Source organism: Anser brachyrhynchus (genome assembly GCF_964034855.1).
Source record: "Anser brachyrhynchus genome assembly, chromosome: 1".
Classification (NCBI taxonomy): Eukaryota; Metazoa; Chordata; class Aves; order Anseriformes; family Anatidae; genus Anser; species Anser brachyrhynchus.
In genome coordinates this window covers 75012203-75027059 of record NC_137694.1, presented here as the reverse complement: position 1 = coordinate 75027059, position 14857 = coordinate 75012203, and the positions used below count along the sequence as shown (strand labels likewise).

Below are 14857 nucleotides of genomic sequence, written 5' to 3'. Positions count from 1 at the left end.
GCATGTGAGTAAGTGAATTGATTGTGTATATGTTCTGCAGCTTCTAATAGGTCCTAACCATTAGGCTGATCAAAAAAATTTCAAGCACATTTATATTGTTGTAAAAATGCTGACATGTCAAAATGCAAACTTTCAAGATAAATACACGTTTTGCCAGTAACGGAAACTGTGAGGGAGGGTTTTCAGGTCCAGTTTTCGGTTTCTGATACACAGCCTGGCCTCGTCTCCATCTGTGCAGAGAGTAGATAATTGCTCAGTGGGTAGCTGAGGTATTCACCCCCTACGTGGAGGCCTGTGTTCAAGGGGATGTGCTGACTGCTGGGCTAGTCTGAGGTGCATTGCTTTATTTCCTCCAGATTTTTTTCCTAATGCCACCTCTTTCATGCTTACATAGAACAAATGTCCAAACCCTAAGTCTTGATAGAATGGACGTTTTCTAGCATGGATTTTTTTCAATGACTGCTTTATCAGTGATAAAGTCACCATGTGTGCTAAAAGCAGATGTAACTCTACTAATTGTTGCTAGCTATCCAGCACACTTCCTTGCCTAGTAGGCGATCCAGAAACAAGCGTGCAGGAATTAAATTTATTCTTGGAAGGGTTTTAAAATATTTCATTTCAGAATCGCTCAACAACTGCACAGCAAAGCCTTTTACATGTCAGTTGCCTCTCCTTGATGTATGCGTTTAACTCTCCTGCTCCCTACTCATCACATCGGAGGAGTATTATGTATTTATGATTCTATCATGGCCTGATTTAGGAGCTGGCAGGAGCCGTGCATGCTCAGTGCCTCTGAGGAGCACGCCGGCCGCTGGCGGAGCCGCGGCCTGCCCCCATGCCACCCCAACTTCCAGCACTCCACAAGTACCTCACAGACCCACACCCGCCCGGCACCCCCTTCTCCTCTGCAGGGCTCACAGCGGCTCCCCCGGCCCCAAGGCTCCGGGGCCCGAGAGGGAAAGTCCGTGAGGAGGGCTCCAGAAGGGGGTCGCCCGCCCTCCCGCCTGGCAGAGGCCTCCCCGGGCAGCTGCCGCTTCAACCCTGCCCCGGGGCTCCCCGGGGCGCAGCCTCCCCCGCGGCCCGCCGGGGGCAGCCCCGCGCCGCCCCCTGCTGCCCCCCACCCCAGCCCCCGCCGCAGCTCTGGCACGTCCCAGTCCCGGCCCCGGCCTCGGGCCCGGGGCCATGGAGCCCCGGCCGGGCGGGGAGGAGGGGAAGGCCGACACTGGGGGATTCCTAGCCCCCCAAAGGAGGTGGGGGAGGTGGGGGAGGCGGGGGAGGGGAGGCGGGGGGGAGGGGAGGCTGGTCTCCCGGAGAAGGAGACGACCGCTCGCACAAAATCAGGCGGCTTCCAGGCAGCCCTGGCGGGCAGGGTGAGTATTTTGGGGGAGGCCCCGCCCCGCACCCCAACCCGGCGCCCCCTGCCCCTGTGCGGCAGGGGAGGGACCAGAGTGGCCGCTCCGGGTGGGGTCTGAGCGCCAGCTCGGGGCGGGGGGGTCGCGCCCGGGGCCAGCTCCCCGCTGCGGGAGCACCAGGGGCGGCGGGACGGTGGGGCTGGGGGCTGGGGCTGCGGCTGCGTGTGCCAGGGTCTGCACACCCTCCCCTCCCCCCCCCCTTTTTTCCCTACCCACCCCAGGCGCGTCAGGGTATTGCTTCTCCCAGCCTAGCTTCCCCGCGGCTGCTTCTCCGTGCTCCTTAAAAAATAGATCTGTGTGTGTGCCCCAAAGCTTGGGGGGGGGGGGAGCGACGGGGGGGAAGGGCTTCTCCGAGGAGCAGGGAGGTGCAGGGAGAGCCGCCGGCAGCTCCTCTTGTCCTGCCTCGATGCTGCCGTGCCGGAGCGGAGAAGGGGGGTGCGCCGAGGTAAGGGCTGGCACCCTGCTCCCGGGGATGGGGTGCGGCCGCCGTCTTGCCCGCTCCCTGCCTCTCCCCGGGGCGCCCCACGGAGCCCGGCCGCCCTCGGGCAGAAGTTAGTTTGTCGGCGGAGTTGGCGCGGAGGCCCCCCGAGGTGGCACAGCACCTAGTTGTGGTGGGCGAGGGCTCGGTGACCTCCAAAGTTTCCGCCGCGGGAGGAGACCTGTGCCATAAGTTTTTCAGGATCCGTGCAGATCTGCGTGGAGTGGGTCGCGCCGCTACTTGGTTCGAAGCAGGAAAAAAAAAATAAAGGCAAAATCAGGGAGGGTTAGATAGGGATTTCATTGCTTTTAATATATTGCTTGCTTTATACCTGCGGTTTGTGTTTGGCACTTTCAGAAAGGTAACGTGGAATACATTTATTAATACATATGCTGGGATGTGGACAACGTAGGAGATAAATCTGGGGAACGTGCAGAAACGGGATGGGTTTTGAACATTACGTTCTCTTTGGCAAATGATCAATAGTGAAAGATTTCTGCTTACATAATCTATACCTTGACAATATCATAATTAAGAGGTTTGCTCATAATGTCTGGTATTGATAACCACTGCAACTTCAGTTAGTGCTTAATAAATTTAGTAAGTAAATTAGACTTAAGGAGGTTTGTATATTCTGGATAAATTGATAGCTAGGCAAGATTATTAAACTTTGTGATTGGCTCCCGATCAAGTGAACTCTCAGTTGTTCAGGAGAGCATCAGTAGACAGATATTTAAAATACAAGACTACATTTTAAATGTGTATGGCCAAGATTTGACTACCGAAATGAGAGTATCTTTTGAGAAGACAAGTTAAGTAGTCATTATATGATGGTAGCTGTGTTGGACCCATGCATATTAAACTGTTCCATGATGCCAGGCACTGTAAATTTTCTGGCAGTGTACTATACAAATGGGTGGTGGTGGTGGTTATAATTTTATTTTATCTATAGGTAATGGCTATTCCATGTATGATACATACATGAATTGATTGATATCAATTGTTAGCTGTGAAATTTTAATGGTATGTTTAAACAGTTTTAGCTTTGCTCTTCTGCTTTTCTTCTTTGTCTCAGGCAGCAACAGAAGAATTTCAGATTTCTTGCTTGTACATAATTCCCTCTTTCCTCTCTCTGCTCTCCTTTGGTCTAATTTAAAGCACGGTAACTTCTGCTAGTGCCTGTATGTATTTACATGAAGAAAAATGCCCATTTTAAAGATAAACAACTCTTCCTGGTAGACTAGAGCAAATCCCTCATGCCCTGTGTGAAAAGCTGTTTTGGAGACACTTGTTTTGGTATTAGTTTGTGATGCCAAACAACAAACATGCGAGAATGCAAAGATATAGCTGGTGCTCTGATCTTTGTTTAAACAGGTCATGGTTTTTATTTAATGCTGTGTGCTCATTACGGAAACTGTCAGCAGGAATGTAAAGCGGACCAGAGTTCTGTTTTGGCATACATAGCCTATTCTGACATCGATGTTTCTGCATCTTGAATTAACAGTTCATAGAGCATGGTGTTGTATGGGATAATATTTATTTGATTGAATTTGTTATAAGGAATTAGGAAAAAATGTCCAGGATATGTCCTTTTAGGAAGGGAATAAGATCAGATCTGCTGCTTCAGGTGCAGTCCCTTTCACCTGAAGAGTTAAACATGACTGGGCATTTCTGTATTTTGGTAGAACATGTAGATGTGTATGAAAAGCTTACTGTTTTTTAAGTCAGCAAGAGTTTTGCCACTGAATCAGGAGGAAGCAGACTCAAATGCCCTGGAACCAGGTATCTGCTTAGTTGATTATCTAGCTGGTTTCTTCTTCCTGACGCGTAGAAATGGTATCAAATAGTGAATAAAAAAATGAGTTTATATTTGAGGATTTCAGTATTTTTGTGCATGAAAACAGGTTTCATCTCAAATGATAAATAAACATAGTAAAAATAAATCATGCAGTACATTTGATTCCTGTTGGACCTCGTTTTGAAGAACAGCAAGCAGTCACATTCAGTGAGGATGTGTAAAGTAATCTCAGGGAAGAGCCTTTTCACACGTTACTGTTACACAAACATACATCAGACTTTTACAGTGCGCACTGTGAAGTCTCCTAAGAGGACTAAGTATAGTGCTGGTAACTGTAGTTTGCACGTACATCTGGTTCTGTGAACATTGTAGGTAAATTGGGTTTGTGTCAGAGTGTCTGAAAGCAAATTGGTCTCTTATTTCTAACTTAAATACATGTTTCTGTTTCAACTGTGAATGTTCCAGGTTTGCTTTGAAATACCATCAAGGTTAGTAATGTAAGAGGGTCCTTTAAGGTCACTGGGCTGTTAACCTGTGACTTTCTCTTAGAAGGTCATCCTTTGAGGCTAACGTTATTATATATAAAATACATGTGAATGTAATGCTTGACTAAGGTTGCAGAATGACAGTCTAGTGTAAGATACGTAGCAAAAAGGAGCAGAGCTGTTATGATGACTATTCACCTGCTTCAGCAGTGACCACTTCTAGAGAGTAAAGCAGTTCATTCTTTGTGACTGCTCACTGCTTGACCTCCTTGTTGAAACTGTCAACAAGGGTGACAGTTTTGCTGCGATTTGATATGACAGTGGAAATTATATTAGGATTAACAAATAACCATCATGCTATATATGTAGTAACATGCAGTTGTAACTGAATTGGGATTCATTACACTAACCTAAATACAAAATGCTTAGCGTTATCCATTTAATCACTATTTAAAATGTGAATATTTACCATTGGAGTAAAATTGGCTTTGTAATGTCATTTAAATATGCTATGTATGACCATGCAGAGCCATACTAATATTGGTGTAACAAGGAATTTTTTATGTATGTTTTTTACTTAGGTTATCTGTTTTCAGAGGTGTAATACCTCTGAATACATTTCAACTGCAAGTATTTGCCCTTACTTATTAGATCTTTTTCATTTATACATTTCTGTTAATTAGAAGGTTACTGTGTCTAGCAGATATGACTCTTTTCAATGCTATGTCTTATGCAGCGTGCCCTTCTGACCTTTTAAGGTCAGTGTCTCTGCCATACAGCTAGACCAGCTTCTCTTATGGCGGGTGAGGGTCTTGCCATTCAACCAAAGACTGAAGCCAACAGAGCAGCTGTAGAAGCAACATATGAAGGAGACTGATGGTTGCTGATATTTTGGACTGTTTTTTCTCTGCCTTATCCTAACTGGCTATTTTGCTCAAGCTCTCTTTGCCAGCTCTTGCAGTCGCTTCACTTTTCTTAACGTGTTCTGTAGCTCAAACATCCTGCATGCCACTTTCTTTGCTTTTTCCTCTTCTTACCTGTGCTGTAATAACCCATCTTTTCTCTGCTTTTGTCTTTTGTGACGCTAATCTTGTTTATTTTTTCCTTCTCTGCAAAAGAAGATGGAAGGAACATAATGTTCTGTCATTGCATTGATCATTTTTCTATGTTGCTGTATTATTGTTTGCCCCTACTCCTTTGTTGAGTTTCTGTACACTGTAAGCTCTTCGGGACAGAAGCTTTTTGCTGCTGTTTGTGCAATGCCTAGCATAGTTTGTTCTTGGATTTCAGTTGGTCTGTAGACACTTATATAATAATAAATAATAATACTGGGACTATGTCTTCTTTATGTGACAGCCTTCTTTCTGGTTTTGTGGTAAACCAAAAATTTATTACTTAAAGTTTACCTTCACAGTCTTGCAATTCTGAGATGTATCTCAGTTTTGTCCCTCAGCACATGTACTAAAGTCCCTAGTGTGAGTAGATTTTGATAAAAGTTGAAGATACCTTGCCTACTGGAAAGGGGGTGGGATGGATTAAAACTCAACTGCTGCTAGTAGTTAACAAAATAGTAAAAACTGAATATTAAATATAAGTAATAATAAAAAAAAGAAATGTCAACTTCTGTGTGTTTCAGTGGAAATTCAGATCTGACAGCACCAAAAAAAAATAATTTCTGGTTTCACCAGGTTGATCAAGTAAGGAACATAAAGGAAAAGCAAATCCAAAAAAGTGTAGTGGTTTCATTTCACTACTTTGATACTTTCCTTCTAAATGTTTTTTCATTTTGGTCTCCCTTTACTTTTCACCACTGAAATATTTGACTTTGTTTTAGCATCTTTCAGGTCAAATGAAGATTTGTAGTTGGTCCAATTAAAATTGTGAAATCAGTTTTTTAAAGAGCCAGCAAATCAGATGTTGTAGTGTGCATACAGCTTGGAGTCACAGTTCAGTGACAGCCAGCCCAGTGAGCAATGATCCTGCATTTGGAGCAGGCTGATCAGTGTTTTGCAGGGCGAGAGCTTCCCCCTGAGCTAGCCGAGCTGGAGTGTGCCTCAGTACAGCCATTCTCACAAATGTACTCTCAGGAGTAGCCCCTTCAGTTTCAGGGAGAGCAGTGATTTGAAGCATCCCTGTGCGAGAAAGGCAGTGTAAGACCAGATTCTTCTGGTTAGCAAAGCAGCAGCTGGACATTTTAGATCTGGTGAATACGCAGAGGTGTCTGACCTGAAACACTCTGCATCAGGACTGTTTACCTGGGACTACCCCTGTATTCTCTGTCCTCATTCTTTGAAAGAAAGGCTTTCATTATCTTTGTCTCAGTTTCTGGTGGGCTCTTTAGGCATGACGTCATAGGCACAAGGAGTGAGTGGTCCAAACAACCATATTTAAATATTTAAACATCAAACAAACACATTTAAGTATTTTGTTGTATATTTTTCCTTTATCAGTCCTGGGGAGGATACCTGTAAAAATAAACAGGGCAAACTCACTGACTCCTTCCCTGAACGTTAATGAGATGACGCGAAGGATTTCAGTGAATAAATGCAGCTAAATGATTGAAAAGTAGAAACAAAAATTATAGGACAATATACTCAATTTTCAAAGTTTTGTGTCTAAGAGAAAGATGTATAAAGCTGTTAACATTTTGCTTGATTCCTTTTAATTATATAATTATCTCAAAAGTAATATCACTGTAGGTGTATGTACATGTAAGTTGTGTTCTACATTCTGCCTTATGTATGTTGGCATGCTTGTACTTTGGCATTTCATTCATCTTCAGCTACAGGTATTAGAGTGGCCACTTCTCTTTTCCCATTCCTGTGTATTGACATAAAGATCAGCAGCCCTTCAAGACTGGTTAGTGTTAGATTTCTTCCTGAAATTGGAGGAGAATATTGGCAATAGGAGTTCATCCAAAGCTGAGAGATGCTGCTTCACAAAAAGGGAAGACCCTGTGAGCTGTCCTATGGTATTAAGCTGCCCACGTGTGAAGCAGCAGCACCAGCCCCTGCCGACCTTAGCACAGGGGAGCTGCTGCCTTTCCTGCTGTCTGCTCCAGGGGTGCTGCCTGCTTGCATCTGCCCTCAGCTACCCCAGCAGCGTGCTGTACGCTGCTGATCATCGGCTACCGCTGCTGGTGGCAGACACTGACTTTTGAGTTCTTACCTGGAAACTAACCAAACTGATGGCTGGGATAGTCCTCCACTCAATATTAGGCTTTGTCATATTCTGTTAAAATTTTGGTATCAGAGTGAAGAGGCTAAATTATATGGGATGTATTCTGCCCTCACATATGTGTGAATGATCCAATCAGCTAAATTCTATGCATTTTTACACAATTTGCAGTGAAATTGGTTTGGATAAATTCTGTGGCTCAGGCAAGTGGATTTCACCCAGTGGTGCTTGTACAGATGAATGCCAGAAAATGAGAGTTAGGCAAGTTGTCACAAAAAGGCGAAGAAAGAGAACAAAGTTCTTCAGTTACAAATTTAAACCTACTCTGTTTTCTTAAATATATATTTCAGTACTTACATATTCCTTTTTCTAAGTAAGTATTTTAAGAGATTCAAGAGCCTTATCAGAAGGCATGCCCAAACTGCAGACTGAAACAGAATCAAATCACTGCAACCCTAATTTACTCCTATTGGAATGTCCGTCTTTGGTAATTTTTCCAGATAACCTGTATTTTTAGCTATTTTTGCATTGGAATTACTATTGTCATTTTGAGATTTGTCATTTTTCTTGTATGACCTTAGGATCTTCAGTAACAGCAGATTCTGAAATATTGCCAGAGATGAAGGCAATTTTTTTAGAGTGAGGAATGAGCTTTGTGGCTTTTAGATATTTATTTAAAATTTACTTCCTTAGAGGTAATTACTTAAATAGATTAGCTACCTCGGCAAATATTTTGGCATAAATACAGGCAGCATCAAACCAAAAAGCTATGTTTTTCAGGGAAGAGACTTAGTTTTCCTTAAGAAAAATGTATCCATTTAAATATTTTATCCAAATGTGATGTTTTATACATTCAGTCAAAATCGTATGTAGGATTACATTAATGCATTTAGCGTTAGCAAATGTTCAGTCTATTTGTAAATCTTAGAGTACTTCAGTGTTTAAATCTAAAATTTGGTACATTGTCAAGTGCATGTTTAAGAAGACAAAGCAATATTATTAGGTTGTGTTTATTTTTTAAATTGAATAAATTAACAGTTATTTGTATGGATGAGAATTAGTTTAGAAAATCATGCTCCTGATAATTCAAAATAAAATTAAATCTAATTCAAAATAAAATTAAATCTTAATAAATAGTATACACAAGTACTCTAGTTTTGTGAGCCCAGGTAGGAAAATTTGAACAGGTAATTTAAAATCATACAATCATCATTCAAACTAAGACTAGCTAAGAAGGCTTAAAAGTGGTAACTGCTTTAACTAAATATAGAATTAGATTTCATAGGCAAATGTGTAATTTTGGTGTTTTCTGAACTCATTGATACATCTCTTTTTCTGGGTGCCAGGTCAGTACTTTGGCATATAGTAGGTACGATGTATGTTTTGAGGAAACTCCACAGAAGTGAATATAAGGGCACAGTTCCAAAAGACAAATTATTTATCACGTTTCTTACTTGCTGTGTCTATAAAATCCTTTTATGACAGTTAAAACTAACAAGTACATTAGTGTTCTTTACTTATAACGTAATGAGAGAAACATGTATTGTGTTTCAGAGCAATGGAAAAAAGCTAATTTGAAGAAAAAAGTAAATTTCAGTGAAGAATGTTGCCATACTGTATTTGACAGGTCATTATAATGAGCAAAGAAGAACAATGATATGTATTTTAGCATGGTGAGAAATAACTTTGGGGATTTTTTTCTATTTTTTTTTTCTAGTTCAGGTTAAGGTAATTATAATTACAGAGAAATAGAAGGTCTTATTTAAGTCACTGGATCTTTTCACATACAAAGCATAGCTCCGTGCCCTGTAGATCTGCAGTTAACAAATATGTGATATACATGAAGAGGCACTGAAGTGTTCTTTGACAGGTGAAGCAGGTGATTCGAAGCAGAGGATAGATCTTGTGTTTCTTTTCATTGAAGTCTATAGGATTTTGAGACATACAGGTAATCGAGAACTATGCCTGCTGGTTTTGGTTATTTGGATGGGAAAAGTTCTGATGTCTGTTGAAAAGATATGGTCACAGAACTGAGTGTTACTGATAACAGTTAGCAAATTTAGATTCACTAGCAGAAAACCATCTCAGATGTGTTTTAAAAAGATGATCCAAAGGCTCTCCTTAATAAGTCGTGAAGATGATTTAACTTCTTTACCAGAGTCCTCTGAAGAGAGCTGAAACTGGAAGGCACGATGCTTAAATTCTCTTTCAATTAAAGATACACCATAAGCAAAGGTTTTTGAAAATGAGGGCCAGAGTACAGCGGCGCATGTGCTCTAGTTACCAGGTGAAGATTGTGAAATCCATGGTAAGAGCCATTTTAGAGAGGCATTTTAAAGGTTTTATTCTGATATTTGATAAGCATGCACATCAATATACCTACATGTTGTGCCCTGAGAAGCAGATGGTGCAATGTATTTTGTCATCTCAGGATACTCACAGAATGAACTGGTGAGCACGTTCCACTTTTTATGTGGCGGTAAATCTGTATTACAAAAGTCACCCTAACTTACGCATTTATTTGCTGCTTAAAAGCAGAGATTTCTCAGTATGTGTGGCTATGAAGTGAGAGCTGCCCTTCAGTAGTGGTCTCTCCCAATTAGGTCTGAGGCACAAAGGCAGCCCAGGGACGTGTGCCAGGCCCCTGCATGTGCCAGGCCTGTGTGTGTGCTGTGGATCAAGGACTTGAGGCTTGAAGGCTGTCACCCTGGCACATTTCACCAGAGCTAAACTGACATTTAGAAAAACTAACATTCTCAAATGCCATATTTCTTCTGCAGCTTAAGTGGGGTTAGCTTTCCAAGCAGACTTTCTAGGTCCCTGTGTTCGTAAGGTAGAACTCTGGGAAGTTTGTAAGAGGGGTAGATACCTTAAAATGACACCACAGATGATAAGATGATAATTCAGATATCCTCAAGGAGTCTGGTGGTTTTTTAAATATTGTTTAATTCCCGTTGTCACTAATTGCAGGTATGTAATGTGTTTGCTGTGTGGAAAGGAGCCTTATGGGTGCATATTTTGCTTCAATACATTGCAGTTTTGTTTGTTGGCTTTTTAAATGCAATTGGTACAACAAATCATATTAATTTAGAAAGCCTAATGTAGCCATCAGTAGCAGTGTGCGTGATTGACCTTAAAATCTACAAGTGTCTCTATGAACATTTGATTATGCTGCCTTCATTTCAAAGTCTGCAAGTATGTTTGAGAGCGTTCAGATTTCTGCATTTGTTACGTGAATCCAGGCCGGTCTGCTAAAGGAAGACTTGGTGGTTCTGGTTTGCTAGGACTTGCATTCAGTTTCAGAAAATGAAGAGAAGGAAGAGGAGAGTGTATCACTCTGGAAAAGCTTTTAGCTGCAGAGTGATTTGCTTAGCTCATCCTTTCCCACAGAATAATGCCTTTTCAGGATTATTTCAGTATTCATTTCCTGATGGCAGAGCTAAGTTAGCAGCCTAATTCCATTGATTGGCTTCTGTCTGGAGTATGTGAAATGGATATTTTCAATGCAAAAAAAAAAATTGTTTTTCAGCCTAGTTCTCATAATAAGTAATTGCTTTACAGGGTCTAGTATGTTCAGTTAGCGCTGGGCAGTCTATAACAACTTGTTTGGGTGGGGGTTAAAACAGAAAAGTATTAATTTGTGATAATGAAGCCAAATACTAATGGTTATAAGAATGTTGGGAATGACAGTTGGGACCACTGCTGCTCAGTGGCACTTTTTTGTTGTTTTTTTTTTAAATAAAGAGCCTACTTCTCTGTGTAAAGGATGACCTGACAGCTTATGAAGAACAGTTTATCCTCAGTATAGGGGACAACCTGAACTCTCGATGAAGCTCTAGAAGGGGTTTCTGCTAACCGGTATCCAAGATTTTTAGTGGAAGGTGTCCCTGCCCGTGGCAGGGGTTGTGGACTAGAAGATCTTTAAGGTCCCTCCCAACTCAAACCACTCTATCAATCTATGATTTGCACAAGAAGCAGGTGTGTGCCTATGCAGTCTATTGCAAACTCTCACACTCTTCTTTAAGGTATTTTACTCCTGTTGTCTCACTGGCTTTCCCTGAAAAAAATACGGCTTTGATGTTTTATAGCTGCATGAAGGTGCCTTTTTTACTACATACTTATTACTACATACAGTGGTCTTTGGATCAGGGCTCTTGTGAACCTTTGAGCACATGCTGGAGAGGCAGCAAAAAAATAATGTATGGAGAACATTCCTGACACCAGTAAGAAGATGGCTTAGCTGATTTAATAGCTTTTTCTCAGTCTGTGATTCTAACAGCCAGGTTTGTGATATTTATTTTAGTATTCATGTTCTTGCAGTCATTTTTACATTTCCCTGTGTTTCTCTGGCAGACATCCCGCAGCTCCATAAGTCTGGGGGAAGAGGATGGTTAGCATGTTGTTGCTGTGGGGATTTGAGTCTTAGTGTTCTGTATTCGTAATGCTGGGCATATAATGTTAAAACTTGCATGCTATAAAAGCAGATAACTATTTCCCTGCTACATTTTATACTCTGGTTTGTGAAAGGAAGACATTTCAGAATATTAGAAGAAAAAAAAAGTTACAGTTTTGGAGACTATTGGAAATTGAAACAGAAAGAGAGGAGTGATGAGTTATCAGTCAAGCTGGAAAGAGACAGCTTGTTCTGTTGAACACCAATAATGTTCATAGTCAGCCAACCACTTATGCAGGAATGAAACCCTAGACTGAAAGGTAAAGTTCAAAGACATCTGTGTATGTTTCTGAAATGAGCTTGAATTAAGCTTGCTATTGAATTATGCTTACTGATTATGTGCGCTATAGTATCTGATTTTTGTTTAGCACAAGCTATTAATGTGATTGCTAGTTATCTTATTTTCAGTGCAGTATCTGGCTCCTTTTTTTTCCCTCCTCCTGTCTTGGATACTTTTTATGTGTCCAGGGTTGACACTGGGGGACTGTCATTTGGCAGAAGGCTCATCAGTACTGTGGTGTTTCTTTTTTTTTATTATTTTATTTTTTTTAAGTGAGATGTATCTTTCTATTTCCTACATTTTATATGGTGAACTTCTAGATGAATGTCTGTAGCTAGCATTCTCAAAGGCTGGCCTAATGGTGTGAGTCACATGATCTCCCATGTGTGAGGATAGATTCCCCGCTTAAAAGAAGTCTTGAGCACTAAATGCTGTATGAGTGCTGTACTTGCTGTGCTTTGTTTCTGTTTGCAAACAAAGTTGGAAGAAAATGTTCTTTTGAGTTAGTTTGTATTGTTAAATGCTATCTTCCCCTTACCCAGAAAGAGGAAGCAGAGCTTGAGTGGACATCAGAGGTGCCTGAATACATCTGCTGCTTGTGCAGTGGATTTGATGTATCACTTGAGAGTAGTCATGAAAGACAGGACCAACCAGGAGGTTGACAAAAGCTGTGTCTTAGCTGCTGTAGGCACTGGGATCTTCCTAAGGCAAAAGGGAGATTCTAGGTCCCACCAGGCAGTGCCTTAATGCCTTTGCAGCTTCAGTTCAGCTGTGTGTAAAGTGGGCATAAGCCTTGGATTATAAAACACAGGGTGTTTTTTCAGGTAGTTTGAAATCCTCACATAGAGCCGTGGAATCTTAAATTATTAATCATAGTAGAGAATATTTATAGAAGTCACCAGTTCTAATAGTTTCAAACACAAGTAGCTTCACTTAGAACAGTTTATCCCCTATAAAATCTCTGACCTTGCCCATTCAAGCTTCTTTACAAATGCATAATTTAATACAGGAAGCTCTTCAGGGAGGGTTCTTCACATCTGCCATCATAATTTCTTATTTCCTAAATGCAGCGATTTGTACTCGATTATTCTTACAAGAATTGTGCCTCCCTTCCCTCCCCCTGCTCTGGCACGTTTCGTTGTGCTGCTGCTTGTTCTGTAGCCTGAACACATCATCTGAGAGTGTTTAAAATTCAAATTTTTCTTTGCTGTTTTTCTACCATTTCCTTACCACTCACTTCTAGGGGAGGGCATGAAGGAATCTGCTCTCATTCTCAGACTGTCTTCCTGTGGGTTGTTACTGACAGCGAGTTGTCAGCATTTTACAGCCATTCACCAAGTAACAAAAATGAGCTGAATCTCTCATTCCAGCTTCCTAAGGACAAGATTTCCCAAAACAAAAATACACTATCACTTCTTGGAGCACTTAACATCTGTAGTAGAACTGAAGAACTGGTGAAGAACTGAAGCCCAGATTTTTAAAGATGCTTAGGTGCTCGACTCCCACTAGAACTGAATTAGACCTAAGTACCTATAAATAGCTTTAAAAATTTGAGTGAATGTGAAGACCTTCCTCATCCATCACTCTTGGCAGTGGTCCCATCAGAATGGAAGTAAGGCACATCAACAAGGTGACATAAAAAACTTGGAGTCCTGTTTTCCAGAAGATGCACATATCAAGTGAATTGCTGCATTCTAGCACAGCTTTTCATGAAATACATCTTCTGAAGCAGATTCCTTACATTTGCTAGATGAAAAAGCCCTTGCTTGCATGAAAGTAAATATTTAAGACAGACAACTTTTAAAAAGGACACAACATTATACTGTAAAAATACCCGCCTGTGTTCCTGATAATCCATTTTTTATTAAAACTGTGAAATAAAAGTAAAATTCACAGTTAAATTACTTTCTGCTGTTTCTAGGGGATACTCTTTACATTCCAGTTGGTTTTACTTTTTTGTTCCTATATCCATTTTCAGTGCTGTTGTTCTAGACTTGCATAACTTTCAGGGAAAATTTACTCCCAAACGTAAAACCTGTGTGGATTTTACCTTTTTTATATTTAATAACATTTAACTGTGTGTTAGCCTTTGAATCACTTTCTTTTCCAGTGAATCCAGATTCTGGGGCTAGTGCTGTCTAAGAAGAGAATGTGTTTGAAGGGGGGAGCCCTTCATATCTGTATCAGGAGATTCTTCAGTGATACAACTAAACCAGGAGCGTGTGCATGGAAGGCCCAGTTTGCTCGGTTCCTTGGGATGTGATGAACAACCACCTGCAATGCATACCCTTACTAAATGGTGCAGATTTTCTGGAGAATTGATTAAACTGATTCTTTTTAACTAACTCACATTTTAGTTATGCACTGACATGTATTAAGTTTTGAGTTTGGGGTTTTCTTGAAGGAAGATGGGGAATAAACATTCAGCAATGCAATCAGGAAAAAAGACACTAAATGATTGTGTTGACAAAACATTATTATTTGACAAACCATTCTGAAGAGTGACTGCCTTGTGTTTGAGATCTGTATTAAATGTCTGAAATATTTGAGCAAGTTGCTCCCTGTATTGTTTTGCAAGCTTACTTCCTCCACCCACTTCCCACCCCCAACTAAAGTATGTTCATCAAATTGCTGGGTTGGAAAGGTTTGTAATGAGTTCTTTGAGCTGTGTGTCTTCCTCCCTCCATAACCCGCTTTTGATCTTCATCTCCTATTAAATAAAGCAAATCCCAAACAAATTAACTGTCAAACAGTTATGCTCCATCTCTTCAATC

The 14857-nt window shown here is 41.1% G+C and overlaps 1 protein-coding gene across 5 annotated transcripts in view; it reads left to right on the top strand.

Moving 5' to 3' along the window:
• Window positions 1–222: 222 nt before the first annotated feature.
• The window catches only part of MPPED1 (metallophosphoesterase domain containing 1), a 65730-nt gene continuing 51095 nt past the window's right edge, over window positions 223–14857 (top strand). The window contains exon 1 of one of the 5 annotated variants that reach the window (XM_080562803.1): window positions 223–1250. The gene's annotated coding sequence lies outside the window, so the exon portion shown is untranslated. Of the gene's footprint in view, window positions 1371–1440; window positions 1462–1724; window positions 1858–2257; window positions 14383–14857 lie in introns of those variants that run through there. The other 4 variants (XM_080562800.1, XM_080562804.1, XM_080562801.1 and 1 more) reach the window with 4 other exon arrangements.